General features: G+C 40.1%; 1 protein-coding gene across 3 annotated transcripts in view; it reads right to left on the bottom strand.

Moving 5' to 3' along the window:
* Positions 1–18,689, bottom strand: part of GPRIN3 (GPRIN family member 3) — a 70,288-nt gene extending 51,599 nt beyond the window's left edge. For 2 of the 3 annotated variants that reach the window (XM_036922096.2, XM_036922097.2), the window contains exon 1: positions 18,562–18,682. The gene's annotated coding sequence lies outside the window, so the exon portion shown is untranslated. Of the gene's footprint in view, positions 1–18,561 lie in introns of all 3 variants that reach the window. The other variant, XM_036922100.2, reaches the window with a different exon arrangement.
* Between the last annotated feature and the right edge of the window lie 321 nt (positions 18,690–19,010).

Consider the following 19,010-nt stretch of genomic DNA (forward strand, 5'->3'; position numbering starts at 1 on the left):
CCAGCTGCCTTGAACTTGCCGCGTCAGTGCCACCGCCGATTGTCCCTGACACTCGTTTGCAGGCTCGGCTTTTCACTTTCGATGGTCCCTCTGTAACCTCAGATCAAACGGATTGCTTTCGGACCCGCAGGTACGGGTTTTACCAGGAATTCTCCTCTTCTTTCCCGTCCTTGGAAATCTCTTCACACTTAGGATACCTAATGGTGCTGATCTAATGGCTCACCTCCTCCCCATATTCCCCACCCTCCTCCGGTTTGTAACTGCGGTGCAGATACCTGACCCGCACACGGCGCCAGAATCTCAAACTCAGCATTCCAACCCAGGATTCAACATCTTCTGCCAAAAACGAACTTTCCCTCCTTACATCTCTATCTCTGTTAATGGCAGCGATGTTCTCCTAGTCAGGTCTGGCTTCAGATCCTGAAGTCACTTTGACAGCTTCATCAACTCCCTTGCCCCCATAACCTGCAGTCACCAATTCCATTACATCTCTGTCAGAAATATTCGCAAATTTCTTTCCAATAATTGGAGATCAATAACAATACTTCTCACATTTATATAGCTCTTTCAAGTATGCAAAGTTCCTGCAGACATTATTTCTTATGATTAACCTCATAGATACAAAGACAGACTTCAGAAATGGATGTGATTTGTCCCACAGTTTAGAACCAGAGACAGGACTTGATCCCAGGGCTTCTGACTCCTGCTTTCCAGGTACAACACCTGCCTTCTCCAAGCCATGCTGGAGCTGCCACAGGTCCCTCGGCACAGTCTCTACCTGGTGCCTGTACAGCTTATATAACCACGAACTGTCACTGTCTCACAATCACTTTCAAATGACATCGTTTTAAAACATAGATTTGATCACATCACTCTCAGCTCAAAACCCTTCTGTGGCTTCCCATACTAAAAAATGTTCCAACTACTTTCCTTGGCACTGAAGATGCCCCTCCCCCCTGTTTGATTTCAACCAGTTCCAGAACATTGCTTCCTGCCACCCCCATACTCCTACCTAATTGATACTCTCAGTTTCTCAAACATGCTTGAAGCATTTGCCTGCATTCTTTTGCTCAGTTCATGTCTTTGCAAGTGCCATTTTTCTTTCCTCCATTAATCAATAGCAAAATATTGATGTTGTAACAGTAGAGTATCAGGGACTGGGCTAGATCTGAAGGAAAACTAGTGAATAAGACAGAAAGGATCCATTTCTCAAAGACCTTAGGATCTACTGGATTCTTAAAGTTCAAGACAAATGCCACACTGTGAAATAAGCTTTTGCTGATCTTCCTGGTAGGAGGTGATGACCTCCTCTTTTCAAAAGCCACAGTACAGAGAGAAAACCTCTATTCCAGGGTTTATCATAATCTGACTGAATTATGGTCACTAACTCACATATCTTATTTCTCACTCCATGTTGTAAGCTCCATTTTTGACAGAGACTCTGAGGAGCTCAAAATTCAGCCCTCAGAGCAGATAGTACAGCCCTTCCCATATAATAAGACCTTAATAACAGCAGGATAAACAAACAATGCTCTCCGAGTCTGTGACTATGAAATTGGGGAGGCAGCACGGCAAGCCCCATTCACGCACACACAGTAGTGGACACAGCAAGCTCACATTACTCTCACACACACGTACCAGTTACCATGACATTGCTTTAGGCCACAGAACTGTCAGCTGAGATCAAAACTCACCTAAGATTTTTGAATATCAGAGCACAAATCTGTTGAGTCTGTACATTTTTCTGCATCAATAAGCAGGGAATAGGATTAGCATCTTCTCCATATGGTCTGCTTTTCTGACCTCAAAACCAGGATGATGCTGAACTCTTGACTATGAGTTTAGGCTGAACTTTTTTCAAAGAATTTAAAAAATTTACATAGTTATATTTATTCTTTGGTGTACAGTTGTCTGAGTTTTGACAAATGTGTACTTGTACAACTACCTCCACAATCAAGATACAGAGCAGTCCCATCACCCCACAAAGTAATTCCACTCTACTATTCCTTTGCAGTTACTCTTCCCCACTCTAAATGACTCATCTGTTCTCCACTCCTTATAGTTTTGCTTTTTTCCAGAATGTCATATAAACATAAAGGTACCTTGTTATTTCAGTGTGGCTTTTTAAATTAGCAGAAAGTCTTTGCAATTAATCTGTGTTGTGTATATCCATAGTTTGTACCTTCTTATTGCTGAGTAGTATTCCGCTGCACAGATTGTGCCACTGTTTGTTGTTTATTCCCTAATTGAGAGACATTTGGGCTATTTCCTGGTTTTGGCAATTATGAATAAAGCTACAATTAAGGCGCTACCATAGGTTTCATTTCACTTTGGTAAACAGGAGTGAGTGACAGGTCAGGTGGTAAGTGAATGGTTAACTCTGTTGGACACTGCCAACATATAGCTGTTTCATTTTGTATCCCCACTCACAACATATGAGAGCTTCAGTTGCTTCATATCCTTGTCAACACTTGGTATTAACAAGGCTTTTTTCTTTTTTGTCTGACATCTTAGATGTGTCATGTGAGATAGAATTTTAAAACTTCATTCTTTTGGAACCAGAATATTTCCACTTCCATATTAAGCTCACGTACAATACTTCCTCCTCTCCCTTCACTTGGATCTTTGTATTATTTCTCCCACTAGAGTACACATTCCTTCATGGGTAAGGGACAAGTTTTAGCCATCTTTGTATATGTGACACACTGTCACCTCAGCCCAAGTACAGGGATTTGCAGTAATAGGCAAATAATACATGCTGGTTAAATAAATGATTCTATGTGACCAGACAGATTCATACACAATGACAGAACTAATGCATCCAAAACATAATATAGTTTGCCTCATTTTATCAATTGTTGTTTACAGAGGAATTTTAATAAAACTATGCCCCTCCCTCCCTCTTCATGGATATTTCCATATTCATGTACTTGTGTTATATTTGCCTGAATTATGGATTTGTTTGCTTGATTTAGCAGGGGGTAAATTAGAAAATATATTTGGGATGGAGAAATATTTGAGTGACAGATTTCTTTCCTGCATGAAAAATTATTATTTTTTTACTAGTACTTAAGTAAAAGATCATGATTTATTTCACACACTATTACTTACATTTCTTTTTTTTTAATTGTGTTATAATTGACACATATTATTATATTATTTTCAGGTGTACAACATAATGGTTCAATATTTGTATATATTGAAGAATGATGACCCTAATAAGTCTAGTTAATATCCATTACCACACATATTATAGATTTTTTCTTGTGATGAGAACTTCTAAAATTTGTTCTTTTAGCAGTTTCCAATTATAAAACACAGTATTATTAACTGTAGATACCATGCTGTATACTATATCCCCAGTACTTATTTATTTTATAACTGGAAGTTTGTACCTTTTGACCTCTGTCACCCATTTTATTCACACCTGCACTCCTCTGGCAACCACCAATCTGTCCTCTGTATCTGTGAGATCCTTTTCTTCTTTTGTTTTTTAGATTACACATATAAGTAAGATCACATGATAACTATCTTTCTCTTTCAATCTTATTTCACTTAGCATAATGCTTCCTTCTTTCTTATGGCTGAATAATATTCCATATTGTGTGTCTGTGTGTGTACCACATTTTCTTTACCCATTCATCCATCAGTGGACACACAGGTTGTTTTCATACCTTCTCCTTTTTGAATAATGCTGCAATGAAAATGGGAGTCAAGATATCTTTTCGAGTTAGTATTTTCATTTGCTTCAGAAAAATGCCCAGAAATGGAATTGGTGGATCGTATAGTAGATCTATTTTTAACTTTTGAGGAGCCTCCATACTGTTTTCCACAGTGGCTGCACCAATTACATTCCCACCAATAGTGCACAAGGGTTCCCTTTTCTCCACATTGTTACCAACACTTGTTATTTCTTGTCTTTTTGATAAAAGCCATTCCAACAGGCATGAGGTGATATCTCACTATGGTTTTGATTTGCATTTCCTTGATAATTCATGATGCTGAGCATCTTCTCATGTAGTTGTTGGCCATCTGTATGTCATCTTTGGAAAAATATCCAGTCAGATCCTCTTCCCATTTTTTAATTAGGTTGTTTAGTTTTTCCTGCCATTTACTTGCATTTCAATTTGCTTTTGGGGTGAGAGAGAAAAAGTTGGAATTGCATAGGGATCTGTCTGTAAACATCAAGTGAGTTGGAGGAAAAAAAATGTTGACAGTCACTGATAAAGACTCAAAAATAAATCTCCAAAATGGAGTGAGTCTCCGAAGTTCCACAGGCCAACCTCCCTGCCATTTCAGCAGTCCTAGATAAATACTTCCACAATGGGCAAGCTTACCACCTCATATAGCACCACTGCATACCTCCTTACAGGCAAGAGTCCCAAAACAAAATGAAATAAATAAATAAATAAAAGAAACACTGGGAAGGCAGCTTCTTCCTAACTGAGCTTTTGTTTTTCTATATTATACTAATCTTCTGCAGCACCTACGGAAATCTAAAAATGGAGCTCAGAATCTATTGTGGCAGAAAATATGTTCATTGTTACATCATCCATCCATCCATGTGCCAAGGTAATCTCATTAACTTTCATATTGCAAGATGATATATATTTTGAAGAGAGGAGCTCAGTGGATTAAATGACATGAATCTTGGAACTTTTTTAGAGCTACTCCTTCTGAAACTTTAAGTTGTGAATGGAAGTAAGCCAGCAACTTGTAGTTGTATATAGAAGAAAATTTGTAGAAGTCTGTGGAAGAAAATATCTTAAGTATAACCCATGAGCAGATTGAATTCTGAGTCCTTCAGCAGAAAGGATTCTTGCAGAACTCAAAATCACAAGACTTACTAACTTTGGACATTTCTCTTTCTGTTGGCTAGTTTTTGGGGTGGTTTGGTAACAGGTGTCAAGTTAGTTCAGATAGAAATCCATTCCCACAATTCCCTTCCCTAAATGGTTATTTGTAGCTACAAGGGAAACTTATGTGAGGTTTGGAGCAAAAGTGGAGCAGCAGCATTACTGCGCTCAGAAGGGAGCTGTGGTGCAACAGGGGCTGTGTGCTGATCTCCCAGCACCTTGGTGCTGTTGGGCAGCAGCAGGCAGGCTGCAGGTCCTCCTCCTACCAGACCTCCTCCTCCAGCTGCAGGGCCAGGTGCCTGAACAGCTCCGCAGCGAAGAGTGGCAGCTCCTCTAAGGTTCTCCCAGGTCACTCAGAGTAGAGGACCTACGAGTCCAACGCAGATCCCAGTTGGTCTTGCAGGTTCCACCTTGCCCTTGCTAGGTTCCACTGCACAGACAGCTTTTCTCCCCAGCTGCCAGCTCTGCTAACCTATGCTGACTTCAGGCCCAACACCAGATGCAAAAGCAGCTGCTTCCCATAGACTTCTTTATAAGCTCCCACAATTGTGTAAGTCCTAAAACTTACAATAAACCCATTCCTCCATATCACACAGTGGTTTTGCTTTCCTAACTGATTTGGCTTCCATTAAATCGTTTGTTTAGAATATTTACTTGGTTACAAATAGTCTCCTGTGCATGGCTTTCTTTTTTTAAATTTATGGTAGTATTAAATGCAATAGTGCTGATTTATTGTGCTTAAGTATGTCCTTTTATTTTACCCTGTTTCTGAGAAAGAGGCTTGGAATATGCTCTTTTGTCCAATTTGCCTCAAAACTACTGGGCCAGGGAATTGGGAGTTTGGTCCATGATCAGAGAACAGAGAAAAACAAACAAATTTGAACTTTGGTGCAATTATTAGAGGTAAAAAACACCTGAGCTAACTAGCTGTTTCTTCAAAATGTGTTTTAATGTGACACTTGGAAAGTTAGAGCTACTCCTGTTAAGACATAAACATTAGCCACTTTGAACGTAATTTCATTAATCAATTTTTATCACAATGTATGTGCATTGAGAGTAGAGAAATACTGCCATGACTACTTCAGTCTCTTTAATATTTCTTAATATTAAGATTTTAGGTATTAAAAGCAGGTATGCATCCTCCCATATTGGCCACAGACAAGTCCTTATTAAATATCAGTTGAATTAAGTAAAGAGCAAATTTCAGCTTCCTGTTTTTTACGAAAAGGAAAAGAGCAGCAGTGTATGAGCAAACAACCACAACTGACTGCATCCTCTGCTGTTTTTCTCACTATTATACAGAAACTCCAGCAGGAAACCACAGCGATATCCTTTCCATAAGCACACAGAAACCTTGTGAATGCTGGCAAGCATGAAACAACGCTATTGACATTATATAGATGCTTGTGATGACTTACACTCACATGTTCAGGTGCTTTACAGCATTGTGAAAATGTTTCTCAAGGACAAATTCCCAAGGAAAACTAGTCAGAATAATAGTTACACCTTAACCACCTGGGTGGGGGTAAGTTATATAAAAAACAATAAACACCATTGAAACTCAAGGCCTCCCTCAATGTAACTGATTTTTTAAAAACTGATAAATGTTAAAAATTCCTCATTTCATTCAGATTTGTAAAAATGTTTAAGTGACCACAGTTACATTACCTTCAACTCAAAAATCATGAAAGTACGAATTTTTTCCTTTTGATTCAAAATGGCCCAAGAATTAGATCTTCCTAGCAATGAAATGCAGAAACCCCTTTTGTCCATTCTCACATATAATCCCATTCAGAATTTATACAATACATGTTTTAAAGTTGTAATACGAGCCTTAATCATGTTTTATCAATGAAGGGACTTCCCATTGAAGATCTCTTAGTTGTTCAGGAAGTACAAAAAAATGATTATGGCAGAAGTTCAGGGCTTTCAAGGGCTTTACCTCCGATGGCAATCACAGACGTGTATACTCTTAACAGAAGTCAGAGGGACAGATGGCTCTAGCTGTCTTGTATGCCCACAATACCTAGTATATAAATTATCCACAAGATGTTCGTTTCATGTCCACATATGTAATAAATAAGTGCATAAATGCCTGGTGGTGATGGAGAGAGGGAGACAAAATGTGTGTTTCCTAAGTTCCCAAAAAGGCCAAAGAGACCTGAAATTCAGATAACAAGCCCAAGATAGAAGAAAAAGTGCAAGCCTGTTAAAAAATTTGGCATTAACACCAGAATTGACCTTGGGGATTTGGCATTAACACCAGAATTGACCAAACTTCTCATTTCTAGAGAGAACCTGAGGTGCCTTGACCAATGACATGACTTCATCATGTACTACTTTCACAGATGGTGACTTCTGTACCACTTTGATGATTTTTGCCTTTATGTGCTTCTTATCTAAAGTGTTTTTTACTTAATATTTTTCATTCAATTAACTTTAACTGGTGCACTAGTTGAAAATATTAGCCTGGTCTTAAGAAATGACTTCTGTAAAAATCATGGGTCTGATGTACCAGTTATACCTCTTTCATATAGCATATTTTAAATACATATTTCTAAATTTATTCTTAATATATTTGCCTAATAAGATAAATTCATAACTATTAAAATAGAAAGTAAATTTGTGCACTCTCTAAGATCATCTCACAGGTCACTGATGAAAATTTGCATTTTGAAAAGTAGTTCATTCTACTGTGCCTCCCCCTCGAACAAAGAGTTCGAATTTTAGAACAACACACAGTGATAAATACATTCTAGATTGATGAAAATAGTTTATAATAAGACTAATGCCTGTAGGAGACTTCTGTCAATTTTTTTTAGCTAGAAAAAAAAATCACTTGTTTATTAAGGAACTAAAAAAAAAATTAAGGCAGAAGTCATAGCTTTAAAAACAATGATTGGAATTTAATCTTTAAAATGGACAGAGATCATGTATATTCATGCTCCTGTCAAGTACCATTAGTTTATTACAAATTTAGTTTTAAGAAGGAACTTGTTCTCAAATGAGCCTTCTACATAGCCTACCTTTTTTACAGCCTTCAATTTGCAACGAGAATACTTAGCTGCAAGCAATAAGGGATTGCTCAACTTTCGTAAGTAAATAAATATCTATGATTAAAACGTCTACCGTGGAAACACTAGTTCTATAAATAGTTTCTAAGTCCAAAGTCCATAGGTAGGGCTAAACACAGACACACGCCTGGTTTTTCTTGTTACACGTGTGAATGTGCACGTGGTATGTGCGTGTGACTACGCAATACGTGTTTGGTTTTTCTTTGGGGAAACAAAGAAGTGTTTGCTGAGCATGTGTCATCAGGATATTTTGGTAAAAAGTTTGGTTTTCCAATTTTACTGCCTATACAATGATTCATAAAGTTTTTACCTAAAATGTTTCTCCTCGAACTCACCCTGTTTGTTTAAAAGACATCACTGAGGCAGAAGCTTTCACATTTGGTTTTTAAGCAACACAAAGTGAAATCTGACATAAGAGAATGCAGTCTGTGAAATCCTGCCTGCTCCTCATATTTTGACCCAGTGGTAATAATATTCATGTTAATAATGTTAGTATATTAATGATGTTAGTCTACTGAAGTGTGGCACAGTGGTGAAGCATGTGGCCTTTGAAGTTTCAGTACAACTGAATCTGTACATAGCTCAGTCAATTACTATCTGAAGGGCCTTGGGTAGGTTATTTACTCTGTTTCCTCATCTCTAAAATGGGACAAAAAAACAGGATAAACCTCAAGATCTTTAAAAATGAGAAATGGGTTAGCAGGATGCCACTGAGAGGCTAAAGAATGAAGTTTTGACAAGAGTTGGAGCTCATTAACTATACAGATCTGCGGTGTATCCATCGCCCGTTTCCTGCAGTGGCAAGTAGACGGACAAAGAGAAATGTGCCAGGTTTCTCCCATGCCCTAGAACCAAGATGGTGAAGGCCCTGGTGGTTCCTTCAGGCTCTTGCTCTGCTTTACCCACTTTAATTCCTCTTCCCCCATCTGTCTGCTTGGTCCTTCTTTTCTACATCTTAATTCTGTAATCTAGGTACCCTCTCTCTTTTATTTCCTCTGCCACTACCTTCTGCAGGGCAAGGTAAGAGAGTTCTCTCAGGAGGGCAAATACGCAGAGATGACCTACTCACCAGCATCACAGAGACACGAATTGCCATGTGAACTTCCGGGGTCCTAACCCTGGAGAGGAAGTCCAGGGAAGAGGAGCAGCACCTCAGACAAAAAACATAGCATGAGGGCATGGGGTATCTTGCCTAGCAACTATGATGATGGCTGGGTAATGGGCACATTACCCAGTAATGAGCTGATTCAAAAATTACCCCTCAAGGATGGAGGTAAACCCTGAGAGCCTAAGCAGTTCTCTAATAAAACAGTGGTCTTCAAACCATCTTAAAATACACTAGTGTTTCACAAATCATTTATGAGCAATGATAAAGTACCAATGACAGCAATGATGTATTAAAAGAATAATTTAGAGCACTTTTCTCTGATGCCAGTTATGATAATCTTGATAATAGAGTAATTTCTATAATATTGTTACTCTGATTCATCTCACTTGCATTTGTAGACGTTTCATTGAATAGAAAAGGAAGGGGGAATTAAATTACGTTTGAGGTTCTGTTGTATTCCTGGGGAGAAAATTTCCTATAGCATATGGGCCAGCAGAAACTTAGACGATTGCTTAATCTTTTATCTGCCCATCTTGGTTGCTTTTGCTACCCTCTTGTTACTTACTTATTCTTAGCAAAATGAAGTTGAACATACATGTCTTTGTTTTTGTTTTCGGCATTATTAAGGAAGTGAAGTGTGGGAAAGACTTCCTTTAGTTTTCAAGTTGACCTTGCTGGGAAGAAAGGAGCTCAGGTGTGGTAAGCAGGTGGTGAAGCCGGCGGGGGGAGGGACAAAAACGAAGCTGAATTGCTGTGCGGGGCTGACAGGAAGGAAGGGAGAGGTACCGTGAGGCCTGGCTGAGAGAGACGAGCCTGGTTGCCAGGCAGCTGGGGGACTTTCCGGAGATGCTGACCAGGAAAAGAGCCTGCTCTAACTTTGCTGAGCCATATTTAATAAAATGTTTATCTAGTCCAGGAGTCTGGGAATTACTTGAGAGTTCAGACTATGTTTTATTCAACTTTGACTCCCTAGCACCGTAGACAGGGTCTGAGTCTATATCAGATACTAATGCAAATGTATCAAATGATCCAAGCATCCATCTTCCTGAAGTTAGAGCCTTCTGCCAACCCCTGTTCACATCCTAGACTTGATCTCCTTCATAAATTTCTATTTCCAGTTTTAGGAATATTTTTACTTGATTTGCAAAGCAGAAGAAACTGATGTGTCCTCAATCCAGTCCAGCTCAGGTTATTAACTTTTATCATCCCTCCCTGAGATTTAGACTCACCACTCAAAGGCCACAAACCCCAGAGGGCTGATCTTTAAAAACCTATCATTACAATTTTAAACATAAAAATAACCACCAAGGGAGTAGGAGAATAGTTTCTTCAGTAAGAAAACATAAAAGTTGCAGTGCAAATAAACTTATGTTATTTAAAATCACTAAGAAATATTGACTTTACCCCTAAGGAATTTTAACTCATGGCTTTTATACATTATCAATACATCTCAGTTGACATGACACCTAATCCCGAACGACTTGGAAGTCATTCTGCAAGGAAATGCACTCTGTCCGAAGAAAGCATAGAGTCGATGTAGCACTGTGTCCTCTGTTGGCTTCCACCGATACTATTCTCAGCACTTTTTGGAGTGAAGCTGCTGAAGCACCGACACTTCGGGATTAATAATTAGGCGCGAGGATGTTTTTAGAAGTAAAGTAGGAGGCACGATGTGGGGGTGGTAATACAGTGAAGTGTGCATGAGAAAGGAAAAGTAGCAGCAGAGGTTGAGAAGAAGTGAGAGATTACAGAGAGCTATGAAGAGCTTTCTTTACTTCGGAGATCTGCCTGAGTTTCCCAGCTTGTCTCAAAGGGCATTTGCCATTATTTGTGACATGAACAAATCACCCCTGACACAGTCACCTCCTTTTTATCCATATTAAACAGGGTAGTTCCACAAAATCAAGTGGCAAGACTGTGCAGGGATCTGACTGGCTTCAGCAATGGGCGAAAGCACAGCCGACTGCCTCTGCTAGACGACCATTTCTCAGCTGTACAGGCAGTCACAGACTGGGACACGAGTGGGAACACCCTTGACAGTTTATTCTCAACTGCCAAGCCCACTAAATACAATGCACCATTACTGGGAAGAATGAGATGTGCTTTGGGCTTTAGGAAGCTATGCAAGCTTGGTGTATAAACTACAGAGTTGTACATAAAATAAAGACATGGTGCATTTAATAAGTACACAAAGCAATCCAAAGTAAAATCACAGTCACTGGTCAAGAGCAAGAATAAATGAAATTATTGTTAAAATGGCTCATTTTCTTTGCTTGTTCCTACATGTGGTACAATAAAAAGCAAGCAAGCAAATAAAAAATTCCCACCATTCTTACTAACAGACCAGTTCAACTCAGTTTGTGTTCATTAACTTTTTATAAATCTACATATTATGATAATGGAAACTTTTTAGACTGTCACTATAATCTATGGAAGTTAACTACATTCAATATAAAGTTCTCTCTACTTTGTGCAATTTCATAAGCATGGTAATAGCACTGTAGAGTCGATGGTACTTAGAAAACATGTGGTTCAGACTTCACGAACTCAGGTATCTATGAGCTCTAGGTAGCTAACACAATTAAATGAAGTTGTAGAGTACAAGTGACTTATGTGAAGCCTCAGTGTAAGAGAGACAACAGGGAGTAGTGGGAACTATAGTGAAATAAGAGGCAGCACATTACTGCTATTCAGGTCCTGCCTAGAGAAAGTGGATTGGTGTTTCCTATAATAGATCTAATTTTGCAGTATTAGCTTAATTAAAAATAAATATCTGCAAGCCAAATAACACCTGACCTTCCTGCTGGGCCCACCCACTACCAGTTTTTAATTTCTAATCTGGTACATCCATCTTCAAATCTGAGATATGGACAGGTCAAGTGACATGTACCAGGACTCTCAGAGGCTCATAGCAAAGCATCTTTTCCTCAGAGAATCTCTATGTGCAGATAAGAATCATGCCCCGTGTGAAAGGAGATGTGTAGGCATTTTCACTCAATCAGAGCCCAGCCCCTGACCCTGACATTGACAGATTTCTGTTATCTGCCTGCTTTCAGAACATGTTTGACATGAAAACAAGACCAATCCTCCACACCTATTTGTCATAAGCAATTTTTACTCATTCAGGGATGCAGGGGGAGATGCACATCCATTTATTAACCTTAGTGCTGATTAAAATTCTTATTAGCATTAAAATTCTAGTCACTTCATTTTTACCTTCATTTTATAGGGAGAAATAATTTATGGGATTCAAAGAAAGGAATGCTTAGAGAACCATATAATTAAGTATAAATTAAAAATTCATGCTATGTATAAAATAGTACTTAGAAACAGGGCTTAAGAATCACAGAGTTTGCTGAAATAATCGAGCTTTAAAGCATGTTTTGAGGGGCTTGAGAAACTAGCTTAGGATGAAGAAACAAGCATTCCAAAATGATATACAGGCCAAGAGAAAGGAAGACCCAAGCCCAGCAAAGTGGGACCCAAAATGAATCACATATCTGAAAAAAACCCAAACCTATTGTTAAAAAATGTGAAAGATGTACCAGGAGATTCTTAGGGAGAACACATTCATATCAATGGGAAAAAGAAGAAAAGCAATTTAAAATTTCTGTATTATATTCAGCAGCCCTGTCCTACATAGCTATAATTCAGAATAGAAACCTGGAGGTGATGCAAAATTCTGAATTCCGATGATAATTGCCATATTGTACTTATTAACAAGGCAAACAGATAGACACAGGCTATTACATTTTAGAAAAATTGTCAGTAAGAATTGAAACAAAAAAGATGCTCAGATTACTCAGAAAATACAGCAAACACAAACTATTAACTCCCTCAAGCATTTCAATCGCCCAAAGTTGTATATTATAAAGAAAGAGAAGAGTCTCCCACAGGCAAAATATGGTTATTTTAATTTTAGGCTATTTCAAAATCAATATCCTGAAAAAGCAATCGAGAATCTACTCACATAAAACATCTTGATTATTCCCCTAAACTAGACCTCCCACTTTGTGAACCATTTGCAATTCAGGCTTGAAAAAAAGGATTCACTGCAACTCCTTTTCCTCCAGAAAATCAGTAGATGCAAATGGATTTTTTAAGGAGCTCTAGAGCTCTCTGTCCAGTTGCCTGTTACTGAATTAGCAACAGTGCTGAGGTCCCTGGGGGCGCCTGTGACTTTGGATTTCTACTCTCCAGCCTCGAGTTTTTTTCAAGGTTTGCTTGGTTCTGCAAGTGTCAGGCTCCGTGACTACTGACCAACACCATCTTCCTAGGGTGCCTTGGGTATCCACTGGGCTTAGGATCCAAGAATTAACATTTTTAAATGGAATCTGGTGTGTAAAGCCCAGAGAGCGCTTTGCCTCAGATCACACAGCTGATCCCCACAATTTTTCTGCCACATCAGACCCTTGGGGCAGAGATCACTGCATTGCCATTCAGAATGGCTCACTGCATTGACTCTCAGTTTTGGAGGAAGGGCTGCAGGAGTAGTTCACTTCCCCTGCCCTGTCAAACTGGAGCTGTTCACACCGTCTCTTCTGGGCCTGCTCCTCCCTAACCTTAGAACTGGTGGAGAACTAGAAAGAGGTGGTCTAGACTTCCAACAATGACTGGGGACAAGTTATTAACTTGTCTGGGACTCATCTGTATTTCCATATCAGTAAGGCAGGACTTAACAGTGGTGTCCCAGCCTGGCTATTGGAATCCTTTGGGGGCCCTTATAAAATACAGATTTCTAAGCCCTACTTCCAGATTTGTGTTCAGATTCGGTAAGTCATAGCATTTAGCCTTCCAGCTAAAGGTAAGTTATTATTGATTGGTAATAATAATTTGAGCCCCTAATTATGCAGCTAGCTTCAAAATAAAGCCAGCAATCTAATTATAGAAATAAAAAATCAGAAAGCTGTTATTGTGTGGCTAACTCCAATATGCCTGAACACAAAGCTGTGAAAATTTTTCTCACGGGCATTCAAGACAGTAAGTAACCTAGATCGTAATTACGGGCATATACATTTTCCCTCATGAAATTCAGTAAATGTCTTCTCAATCCAAATGCACTCTAAATGTTTTTATTATTCCAGACTTGACTCTTATGCATAAAAGTTCTACTATCACCAATTTAAACATTCTGATGTGGAGAAGGAAGATGAAAGAGGAGTCCAGGACAGCTTTATAAAAAAGTGAATTTCCATATTTGACTGCACTCCAAATCAACTAGTTTAAGCACAAGAGTATTTTAACTGGCACTGTTCTTCCGGTTAAAGAAATAGCTTTTTTCAAAAGGATTTCAATATCAAAACATTGTTTTATTTCACAGGAAGGACAGCAAGAGCTAAAAGAAGCCTACAGAAAGTTTTCAAAAACACAAGACTTTCTTCTCTGACCTGATCTTCTCAAAATAACCATTAGGCTACAGCAAAACACTCTGATGTTAATTTCTTGAAATGCAAACAAACATATTTAAATATTTAACTAAAATGATGGATAAGTCACAGACCAACCGAAAAAGAAAACCCATCAGATTCTGCTCTTCCTTTGGGGGTCATGAATACAGCGGTTTGGTCCACCTTCACGGGGCGGTTAGGCCTAGTTACAGGGCTTTGCACCACTCCAGAAAGGAGGCCAGTTGAAGAAAACAGAAGGGTTTGCTCCATTTACGACAATCACTGGATAGCCCCTCTGTGCTCTTAGAAATGAAGTAATCATGATCCAATGTGGTATATCACAAAATTTCAATTGTTCAACCATGAAATTCAATTGAAGCAAGGCTTAGTCAGTAAATTATTACAAAAGAAGTAAAAAGATGGCAGTAAATGACAGATGTATGATGTTATGGACATTCTGCAGCAGAATTAGGAAAAGAAATCATAAACATTAAATAAATAGCAACTCTGGAGTAATATTTTAGTCTAAACAGAAATTCTGCTGCAATTCCCTCCCCAACTTGATATTCATTTTTTGCTTTACTAAATGATTCTTAAATAAACCTCATATGACCCCACCTCATTCTTTACTTCCTTCTTCTATATCTCCACCCCTTCTTCACTGCCCACCCAGATCCATTCATCTTTCATAAACTTGCTCAGATACCATTTCATCATTGATGCCTTTCTAGACTAATTCAGCCCCCAAGGATCTCGCTCTCCTCTGATTTTACTGCCATGAATTTTCTGCTAAGTCAAAATGTTTTGCCTTCTCAAGACAATTTTGCTATCCTAAATATTGCGCAAATGCTTGTGTATCAGATCTCCTAGTTGACTCTTGGGGTCCTGCAAACTAGAAGCAGCTCTCATTTCGATAACTAAAAGCAACTGCTTTCGGACTTTTTAAACATGATGCAGAGTAAGATACACACTTTACTCATAGTCCAATGTATATATACATATAAGTATATACTTAATTAAAAAGTTTCATGAACAATACTTACATACCCTTCTACTCTGTTTTACTCAATATTATTTTTTGGAAATAAAAATAACCCAGGAAACTGACTTCACAATGGGTTGTAAGCAGTTCTAAAAAGGCAGGTATTGATTACTATGGGATTGCTGTATATATTTCCCTCACTTAAAAAATAACTAAAAAGTTGTGTCTGGTCTTAGGGCTCTCTTTAGCCTGTGTTCCTGAGTTACTTTCTTGTTCATTCAGTTTTTCATACCATCATACTTTTGCCTTTTGGAGTCATCTGGAACAATTAAGTATTTGGAATATGTAGTATTTCCCATCATTATTCTCTGAGAATTATTGCTATGAAAATAAGAGCCCCTGAATTTCTATTAAGCTCATTCCCTCATTCTCTTTTATTTTCACAATATGCAGAGTAGGTGGTAGATATTTCATGGGTGAAGAAACTGAGGCACAGTTATGACTTTCTTGAGGACATGTCTCCTTTTAATCAGGTGATTGTAAATGAAGGTAAATATGGTTTCTAGATATTTGAAGGCTATCAACAGCATTTATTAACTTATCCAGTTCAGATGGCTGACTGACCAGATGAATCATCAGCTCCTCTGGACTTCAGCTGATGACAGATCTGCTTCCTTCCCCATCTTCATCTTTCCCTCTTTCCTCTACTTAACAGTTTTCCAACTACCTAGAGTTACTGTTCTTCTGGGGCCTCTGCAGCCTTTGCTTGCTGTATCAGGACTGCCCTTCTCTTACCAGACTGGTTCCCTGCATCCTTCAGCTCCCTGGGGACTGTCCTTGTCCTCTCCACCTACATAACCTAGTTTCCATGGCACCCTGTGCTTGTCCTATCCCAACATTTAACTAGCTACTTCCTCCCTTCCAAGTTTTGCAGGCTGAGCCTGTTCTTCGTTCATTCTTCTATTCCACTATTTAGGACCATGTAGAGTTCAGGATAAATATACATTAAATGCTTGGATGAATCAATGAACAAGTGCATAAAGGGCAGAAACAATTGCCACTGAGACAGTTCAAGTGTGACCTGGGGCTGGGGTTGTGTGTCCAGACTCTTTGAGGCCAGTCTTTTTATGATTTTGTGATTCTATGACCAGTATTTTAGTGCTTCCCTGTAAGCTGCAGATTTTGTGACTGGAAATTCATACAATGAAGGATAGCTGTATCTAATATATTTTTAATAAACACAATCTTAAAAAATATACTTAAGTATATTTGAGGCATAATTAAGGAAATGTTGCAGGGACAGATAAGGGCATGGAGCAAGTGTAATGAGACAATTTTAAAAACACCCAAATTTCCAATCATCTTATTGGAACCTACCACTCAGCTGAGACTGATCTGATTCATGTCATGCTTCATTCTTCCACTTTCCCTATGAAGCTGTGCACCTGTGATTCTGTCCTCATCATTTTCATAAAAGTCTAGTTAGTGATTAGGTGAAATCTCACCACACCATAATACCCTCTACATGGATCTCCATGAGTTCCCCTGCTCTGTTTCCAAAATAAATTCTAGTGATATAACATCTGGCCTTGCAATGGCAATTACTACTATTTGTTTTTCTGTTTATGAATCAACAAACCATTCCCCCCACAAACAACACAAAAACTTGAAAATGCTTTTCATGATTCTATTTCAAAAGAAAATCCTCTAATACAAACTCCTGCCATTTGCAGATAACAACAGAGATTTTCTTCTTCCTGTTGTGACTGATGTATCTTTAGTCCCACAGTTGTTACTCAGGACAGACCAATGGTGAACACAATGGAAAAGAAAGAATAGTTTATAACTGGAAAATAAGCACATTCGGGAGAAGTACACTCAATGCATTATCAAAGTAAAATATGCAGCAGCTCCAACATGAGCAAACAAAAGCCCATGAAGAGATGTGTAAATATTTTATGAGGCTAAGCCTTAATCAACTCTCTCTCCAAATCTTGCTGGTGTTGTAAACACTTCAGCTTCTTCCAGTCCCACCATGACCCAGATTGCTTGCAAAAACAAAATGAAAACATGGACCAATGGATCTTAAACAAATGTGTTGTGAAAAATATTTACATGGCATCTTCAAGTATTGCTTTTACAGGGAGAAGATACTTTAATAAAAGGTGGATGGTGACTCAGAGCTTGCTTCTCCTTCCCCACTTCAAACCCTTGCCTTTTCCCCACTGCTTCAGCTGCCTTCTGGGCTTTCACATCATCTTAACCTTGAACTGCCTATACCCCAAGCAGAGATCTCTCTCAATGTCCCTCCAGAAGGCCCTTTAAATCTCGCCGGAATTTGCTGCCTTCCCACCACCCAAAATTCACTTCCCAAGTGTCTCCCTAACCCTCTTTTTAATCCCTCCTTCCCTGTCCATTGTTGCAGCCGAAATTTTGCATACATCTTTTAGATCTGCCTGGATAGCATGAAGATCGGTTGTGAGTACTGGTTAGCAGTGTTCTTCAGATCCTTTCTAAAATCCACCTCCAAAGAATCATTTATAGCCTCTAGTCGCTCTAACCTGATTTAATGTGGTTCCAAAGTTCACCTCTAGATACTGAACAGGTCTACAATGATTTCCCTTTATCAACCTCTGCTGGCCCTACTTCACTCTCCGCCTATCTCAAGAAAAACTATATACGTGTGTGTATATATGTGTGTGTATATACATGCCCACACGCACACACATATACATAACTATAGTGTTCTGACTAAAGGGACTGGCGTAGGAAAAGGAGAAAAATGTCAGTGTAGTATTGCCAAACACAGACACGTACACACACACACACACCTATTTGTATATTCACAGTGTGCAGACCCGATCGATTATAAATTCCCCCGCCCAAGAGCAAGTACAGCAGGCGTCTTCTCCCATTAGCCAGAGTCTACGAGAGCAATGACCTTGCAGAGAAATCCATCACCTGCGAGAAAGACTGCCCTGCAGGGAGCGCAGGATGGGATGGGAACAAGAGCAACAGGCAAAGCATTAGCGGGCCAGCTGTGGGACCGAACCATCCGCCATCGGCACCGAGCACACCGCGTCGCTCCGGTCCCCGGTGGACGCCCGGCAGCGCGGCGCGGAGGCGTCTCCTCCCGCGGCCGCCGGTCGCCTACCTGCTCTGGCCCGGCTCTCCCGTGGCGGCGCGGCCACTGCCTGCGCTGTGGCGGGGGCTCCCCTTTGCATGTCCCCGGCGGCGCCTCTGGGCGCCACACGGAAGGCTCCGGCGGCTCGGGCACGGCGGTCCTTTCTAGATGCGTTCCGGGAGGCGCAGGCTGCTCGCAGGAACTGAAATTCTCTGCAGAGCGCTGAGGAGGCGCGCGGGAGCCGGGCGGAGACCGCGCGGCCCGGCCGACTGGAGGTGGGCGGTCGCGTGCCCGACTGCGCCTCCTTCCGGCCCGGGACGCGCCCACCCGTCCGCGAGGGCAGCGCCGCCCGGCCGGAGCCGCCGGGAAAGGGGCGGCAGCCTCGCTGGCGGCGGCGGGACGCCGAGCTCCGCCCCCGCCGCGCTCCCGCCCACCTCCCCGATCCCCGGGGACGCCGCGGCCGCTGCGCGCCAGGCGGC

This window comes from Manis pentadactyla, chromosome 5 (assembly GCF_030020395.1).
Source record: "Manis pentadactyla isolate mManPen7 chromosome 5, mManPen7.hap1, whole genome shotgun sequence".
In the NCBI taxonomy this organism is placed as follows: domain Eukaryota; kingdom Metazoa; phylum Chordata; class Mammalia; order Pholidota; family Manidae; genus Manis; species Manis pentadactyla.